Below are 7885 nucleotides of genomic sequence, written 5' to 3'. Positions count from 1 at the left end.
CTGCAGGGGCCTGGATGCTCTGGGGGAGGGGCCGCTGATCTGCTCAACTTGGGGCAGGAGTGTCCTTGCTGTCCTGTCCCTCCTGGCCTCTGCCTGTCCCCGGGGGAGTGCCGGATCCTGGACTGTGTCCGCAGGCACCCTGTGCTCCCGGCCTGCGCTGTTGGATTCGCGCTCCCAGCTGCGCAGCCCTTCTGTGTGGAGCCTCTGCTGTAGCCGCATCTGAGCTGCTCCTGGGGGCTGTGGAGACCCCCCGCTGCTCAAGGTGCCTCCGAGCTGCTTCCTTGGACGAGCAGCCCCCTGCCCCAGGTGCCTCCACCTGAGCTGCCTCTGAGTTGTTCACGGGTCCAGCCAGGCACGCTGCAGCCCTTTAGGGAGCTCAGCCGTGGGGTGTGGTGTGCTCTCCCTGGGGCGCAGGTGGTCTGTTAGTGTCCCTGGGAGTCTGAGGTCATCCCTGCCCTCCTGGGATCCTGCTCTAACTCCCTGAGAGCGCCTTCCTGTCCGGGAAGAATGGTGAAACTCCTGCTTCTCCAGGCTGGGCTCTCCTGTCCTGGGGACACTTTTCCAGAGTGGCTGCACCAGTTTGCACTCTCACCAACAATGCAAGAGGGTTCCCCTTTCTCCACATCCTCGCCAACATTTCTTGTTGGTGGCAGACTATGTCCGGAGCAAGGACTTTTGGGACTGCCTCATGAGTACACATTTCTGGGGCCCTGTAGCCAACTGGGGTCTTCCCATTGCTGCCATCAATGACATGAAAAAGTCTCCAGAGATTATCAGTGGGCGGATGACATTTGCCCTCTGTTGTTACTCCTTGACATTCATGAGATTTGCCTACAAGGTCCAGCCTTGAACCTGGCTTCTGTTTGCATGCCATGCCACAAATGAAGTAGCCCAGCTCATTCAGGGAGGACGCCTTATCAAACATGAGATGAGTAAAAAGGCATCAGCATAACAGTGGAAAATGGGCAACCAGGTGTTTGAAGGGACAGCGTCTGCGCTGCTGCTGAGTCACAGATTCCATCCTCAGAATAGTCTTGCTAAGGAAAATAAGCTGAATGCTATTTTTACTAACCAATTTTTCTAGAAATAGCTGAGAGTCCCTAAGCCAACTCTCTGCTGCCTTACACATACCAAGTATTTTACTTCTCTTCATAAAGAGTAGCTCAAAATATGCAATCAATTTAATAATTCCCAATGATGGTTTTATCTGCAGTAATATGTATATTACTTGCTAGAATTTACTTAATAAAAAATTGGATAAAAATTGTAATTATTAGCACTTAAATACTCAGAATCTTTAACTCTTTAATGACCATGAGACCACCGACAGCTGGCCATACTTACACTGTCATCGCCAGTTTTTTTTAACCATTTAACTTTCTTTACTGAAAACCAATATTCAAGAAAGATGAACCCTCAATGCATCCTCTTATACTGACCAACGTAACTAAGTACAAATGAAGTCAATGGTGTACTCTGTTAGCATGCTGTGCTGTGTGTCAAGAAAACAAGCCCTCCCCCGCCCGAGCTCTGGCCCCCTGGCAAACACAGATAAATGATTGTGCACTGCGCTACGATACCGTTAGGTGAGAGCTTTGGTTCATGCAGTCAGCTGCCAGAGGTGGCACTGAAACCCTGGAGCCCCAGCACCCACAGTCACCGGCGGCCAGCGCGTGGCGTCAGCCGTGCTCCTTCCACAACACCAGATGAATACTGTGGTCGGGCATGCTGATGGCGAAGACCAGGCCCTTGTCATTGTGCCCATCCAGTCCATTGAGCCAGGACGCTTCGCCGCCAGGAAGCTCGAGCCTCTCTTTGATTTCCAGTACTCTGGCAGGGGCCAGCGGCCTTGTTCATTTTAGCCATTCTGACAGATGTGAGATGGTATCTCATTGTGGGTTTTGTTTAGTTTTGTATTTTCCTGATAATGAGTGATGTGGAGCATTTTTTATCATGTGTCTGTTCTCCACGTGTAGGATTTTTTGGAGAAATGTCTGTTCATGTCTTCCACCCATTCCCTCGCTGGATACTTGTTTTGAGTGTAGACTTCCATAGTTCTTTATAGATCTTAGATACTAGCCTTTTGTCTCATATGTCATTTGCAAATGCCTTCTCCCATTTTGTAGGTTGCTTCTTAGTTTTATGGACTTTTTCCTTTGCTTTTGAACTTGATGAAGTCCCAGTAGTTCAGTTTTTCTCTTGTTTCCCTTGCTTTTATAGACATGTCTTGCATAAGTCGCTATGGCCAAGATCAAAGAAGTTGTTGCCTGTGTTTTTCTCTAGGATTGTGATGGATTGCTATTTAACCTTTAGGTCTTTCATCCATTTTGAGTTTATCTTTGTGTGTGGTGTAAGAGAATGGTTCAGTTGAGTTCTTCTGCATGTGGCTGTCCAATTTGTTGAAGAGACTGTACTTTTTCCAGCGGATATTCTTTTCTGCTTTGTCGAAGATTAGTTGACCATAGAGTTGAGGGTCCATTTCTGAGTTCTCTAGTCCATTCCTTGATCAATGTGTCTGTTTTTGTGCCAGTATGATAACATTTTGATGATGACAGCTTTGTCTATGACATACAGAAAAAACCTTAGACAAAATACAGCCTGAAATCCAGACATTGTGATATAACCTGCTTTTGATTTCTTTTTCAACATTCCTATGGCTAATTGGGGTCTTTTCCAGTTCCATGCAAATCCTAGAGTTATTTATTTATGTTCTGTGAAAAATGTCAAGGGTATTTTGATAGGGACTACTTTGAAAGGGTACATTGCTTGGGTATCATGGACATTTTCACAATATTGATTCTTCAAATCTTTGAACATGCAGTGTTAATATATGTCTTTGCTCTTCCACAATTTCTTTCATAGGTATTCTGTAGTTTTTAGTTACAGATCCTTTACCTCTTTCATTATGTTTATTCCTAGGTATTTTATGTTTTATGGTGCAATTTTAAGTAGGATCAACCCTAAATTTCCCTTTTTTCAGTATTTGTAGACAATCAGTTATAACTGATTTCTCTGCATTGATTTTTCATCCTGCCACATTGCTGAATTACAGTATGAGTCCTAGCAAAGTTGCAAACTCGGGATTTCCACATAAAGTATCATGTCATCTGAGAAAAGTGCGATTGTGACTTCACTCGGGCTCACATTGTGGCCTGGTTCAGGTGGCCAATCACCATGCAGTTCAGGTGGCCAATGTCAGACGGCTTTCTTAGTGACCCTCTTGATATCGTTGCCTGGAATCCATGCTTAAACGGAAAACAGAGGAGGTGGAGGCAAGATGGTGGAAGAGTAGGGTCCCCAAATTACCTGTCCATTCCCAATTACCCAATAAATTTCAAATCATCCTGAATACCTAGGAATTCAGCCTGATATTTAAGGAGAGAGCAGCTGGAATGCTACAGTGAGAGAAGAGTTCACGCTTCTATCAAGTATAACATTTTTGGCCACTCTGCACTGAGCAAAATGACTAGAAGAAAAACCTTACATCAAAGGAAAGAATCAGAAACAGTCCCTCTCCCACAGAGTTACAAAATTTGGGTTACAATTCAATGTCAGAAAGCCAATTCAGAAGCACAAGTATAAAGCTACTGGTGGCTCTAGAAAAAAGCAAAAAGGATTCAAGAGACTTCGTGACTGCAGAATTTAGATCTAATCAGGCCGAAATTAAAAATCACTTAAATGAGTTGCAATCCATACTAGAGGTCCTAACGATGAGGGTTAATGAGGTAAAAGAACGAGTGAGTAACATAGAAGACAAGGCAAGGAGGGAAACTGAGGAAAAAAGACACAAACGACTAAAAGATCATGAGGATATCTTAAGGGAAATAAATGACAGCCTCAGAAGGAAAAAAATCTATGTTTACCTGGGGTTCCCGAGGGTGCCAAAAGGGACAGAGGTCCAGAAAACGTATTTCAACAAATCAGAGCTGAAAGCATCCCTAATTTGGGGAGGGAAACAGGCATTCAGATCCAGAAATAGAGAAACCCCCCTTAAAATCAATAAAAACGACTCAACACCTTGACGTTTAATAGTGAAACTTGCAAATTCCAAAGATAAAGAGAAGATCTTTAAAGCAGCAAGAGAGAAGAAACTTGTAACTTTTATGGGGAGAAGTATTAGCACAACAGCAGACCTCTCCACAGAGACCTGGCAGGCTACGAACGGCTGGCAGGATATATTCAGGGTACTAAATGAGAAGAACATGCAGCCAAGAATACTGTATCCAGCAAGGCTCTCATTCAGAACAGAAGGAGAGATAAAGAGCTTCCAAGATAGGCAGAAACCGAAAGAATATGTGATCATGAAGCCAGCTCTGCAAGAAACACTAAGGAGGAGTATGTAATAGAGGAAGTCCAGGGAAACAATCCACAACAGGGACTGAACAGGTATCATTGATGACACTAAATACATATCTTTAAGTTGTAGCTCTGCACGTGAATGGGCCTAACGACCTCAGCAAAAGGTGCAGCTGCAGTTACAGACTGGATAAAAGAGGAAAACCCACCTATGTGCTGTATACAAGAGACTCATTTTACACATAAGGACACCTACAGCCTGAAAATAAAAGGTTGGAGAACTGCGTACCATTCCAATGGTCCTCAAAAGAAACAGGCGTAGCCATTCTTAGATCAGATAAACTAAAGTTTATCCCAAACCCTGTAATAAGAGATGAAGAGGGACACTATATCATACTTAAAGGATCTATCCAACAAGATGACCTAACAATCATCAATATGCATGCCCCGAATGCGGGAGCTGCCAAGTATAGCAATTAATAACCAAAGTTAAGACATGCTTAGATAATAATACACATATACGTGGTGACTTGAAAGTAGCACTTTCTACAATCGACAGGATTTCTAAGCACAACATCTCCAAAGAAACAAGAGCTTTAAATGATACACTGGACCAGATGGATTTCGCAGATATTGACAGAACTTTCTATGCAAACACAATTGTATACACATTCTTCTCAAGTGCACATGGAACTTTCTCCAGATTAGACAACATACTGGGACACTAATCAGGTCTTAACCGACACCCAAAGTTTGGGATCGTCCCCTGCATATTTTCAGACCATAATGCTTTGAAATTAGAACTAAATCACAAGAAGTAGTTTAGAAGGATTTTAATCACATGAAGGTTAAGAAACATCCTGCTAAAAGATGAAAAGGTCAAGCAAGAAATTAGAGAGGAATTATAAAGTTTCATGGAAAATAATGAGAATGAATATACAACCGTTCAAAATCTTTGGGATACACAACAAGCAGTCCTGAGGGAGAAATACATCACAATACAAGTATCCATCCAAAAACTGGAAAGAACTGAAATACAAAAGCGAACCTTGCACCTAAAGGAGCTGGAGAAAAAACAGCAAATAGATCCTATACCCAGCAGAAGAAGAGTATAATATAGATTCGAGCAGAACTCAATAAAGTAGAGTCCAGAATAACTGTGGAATGGATCAACAAAGTCAGGAGTTGGTTCTTTGAAAGAATTAATGATATAGATAAACCATTAGCTAACCTTATTAAAAATAAGAGAGAGAGGACTCACTAAAATAAAAAATCATGAATGAGAAAGGAGAGATCACCACCAAACCCACAAATGATGTTAAAAACTTATGAGCAAAAAAAAAAAAAAAAAAAAAAAGTCTGGAAAACCACACACTACCAAAACTGCAACAGGAAGATGTGGTTTATGTATGCAATGGATAGTACTCAGCCATTAGAAACAACAAATACCCACCATGTGCTTCAATGTGGATGGAACCAGAGGGTATTTTGCTGAGTGAAATAAGTCAATCAGAGAAGGACAAACATTATATGGTCTCATTCATTTGGGGAATATAAAAAATAGTGGAAGGAAATAAAGGGGAAATGAGAAAAAATAAGTGGGAAATATCAGAAAGGGAGAATAAGAAAGACTCCTAACTCCAGGAAACGAACTAGGGGTGGTGGAAGGGGACATGTGCAGGGGGTGGGGGTGACTGGGTGACGGGCACTGAGGTGGGCACTGATGGAATAGGCACTGGGTGCTATTCTATATGTTGGCAAATTGAAATAATGAATGAGAAAGGGGAGATCACTATCAACATCAAGGAAATACAAACAATTTAAAAACATATTATGAACAATTATACACCAATAAATTAGACAATCTATTAGAAATGGACACATTTCTGGAAAGCCACAAACTATCAAAACTGGAACAGGAAGAAATAAAAAACCTGAACAGGCCAATAACCAGAAAAGAAATTGAAGGAGTCATAAAAAAACCCCCAAGACACAAAAGTCCAGGGCCAGATGGCTTCCCAGGGGAATTCTATCAAACGTTTAAAGAAGAAAACATACCTATTCTACTAAAGCTGTTTGGAAAGATAGAAAGAGATGGAGTACTTCCAACTTCGTTCTATGAGTCCAGCATCACCTTAATTCCAAAACCAGACAAAGACCCCACCAAAAAGAATGACAGACCAATATCCCTAATGAACGAGGATGCAAAAATTCTCCACAAGATATTAGCCAATAGGATACTAAAATACATTAAGAAGACTATTCACCATGACGAAGTAGGATTTTTCCCCGGGACACAAGGCTGGTTCAACACTTGTAAAACAATCAATGTGATTCATCATATCAGCAAGGGAAAAACCAAGAACCATATGATCCTCTCATTAGATGCAGAGAGAGCATTTGACAAAATACAGCATCCATTCCTGATCAAAACTCTTCAGAGTGTAGGGATAGAGGGAACATTCCTCAACATCTTAAAAGTCATCTTTGAAAAGCCCACAGCAAATATCATTCTCAATGGGGAAGCACTGGGAGCCTTTCCCCTAAGATCAGGAACAAGACAGGGATGTCCACTCTCACCACAGCTATTCAACAGAGTACTAGAAGTCCTAGCCTCAGCAATCAGACAACAAAAAGAAATAAAAGGCATTCAGATTGGCAAAGAAGAAGTCACACTCTCCCTCTTCACCAATGACATGATACTCTAGATGGAAAACCCAAAAGACTCCACCCCAAGATTGGTAGAACTCATACAGCAGTGTGGCAGGATACAAAATCAATGCCCAGAATTTGGTGGGGACAGGTAAATTTGGGATTCTACTCTTCTGCCATCTTGCAGACAGCCTTGTCTCTCAGTCTTTTGATTACCTTATTCCCTTTCTATTTACGCAAATATTTTATTTTATATTATTTTTGTTTTACTTTTTAAAAATTTGAATTCAATCTGCCAGCATATCATACACCAATAGTTTCAGATGTAGGATCATTTTGTCCCTACTGAGCTGGGGCAGGCAGCTCCTGGTCTGAGGGCCCGTGTTCCAATGCCCCCACCATGTCCAGTGATGTGGTGGCTCCTTCTCCCAGGACTTACTTGTTTCATGAAATCCCCTCTCTGCCGGGTGCCTGGAGGCACTGCAGACATTGTACACATGGGGGTGGACTGGAGGAAGACACTGCAGTCATTGTACACATGGGGGTGGACCAGAGGTGTAGGGCACTCATGTCTCCTGTGCTGAGCTGCGTTGGAGAACTCCAGAGAAGCAGGATGTGCCCTGGGCTCCCGCAGGACATGGACTCGCAGCTTTCCTGTGTTGAGCCCTGGGTTGACCCCAGGGGTGTCGGAGAGATTTTTCCCCTCTGTCTGAGTATCCAGGGTACCGATTCACAGTGTCCCGCTCCCAGAGGCTACATGGGAATATGTCCGTGAGCAGCCAGGCCAACCTCACAGTGGGATATGGGACCAGGAGTCGCCTGCTGTGGGTTCGTGGACTCTCTGGACCGCAGAGGGGCATGAAGGGAGGTGCAAACATCCAGGTGGAGCCCAAAGAGTTGGAGAGAGGCCTGGGGCATGAGGGGTAAACAGGGGGCT

The 7885-nt window shown here is 43.2% G+C and overlaps 1 long non-coding RNA gene and 1 pseudogene across 1 annotated transcript; one reads left to right on the top strand and one right to left on the bottom strand.

The window, feature by feature from the left end:
• Positions 1-651: 651 nt before the first annotated feature.
• Positions 652-1240, top strand: LOC144288146 (mitochondrial pyruvate carrier 1 pseudogene; annotated as a pseudogene).
• A 1150-nt stretch (positions 1241-2390) lies between these two features.
• On the bottom strand, positions 2391-7555 carry LOC144288145 (uncharacterized). The gene is made up of 2 exons (XR_013356145.1): positions 7388-7555; positions 2391-2561 (listed from the first exon to the last, which is right to left on the bottom strand). It is a non-coding gene; the product is annotated as an uncharacterized LOC144288145 (long non-coding RNA).
• Between the last annotated feature and the right edge of the window lie 330 nt (positions 7556-7885).

Source organism: Canis aureus, chromosome 17, assembly GCF_053574225.1.
Source record: "Canis aureus isolate CA01 chromosome 17, VMU_Caureus_v.1.0, whole genome shotgun sequence".
In the NCBI taxonomy this organism is placed as follows: Eukaryota; Metazoa; Chordata; class Mammalia; order Carnivora; family Canidae; genus Canis; species Canis aureus.
This window is presented reverse-complemented; position numbering and strand designations above follow the sequence as displayed.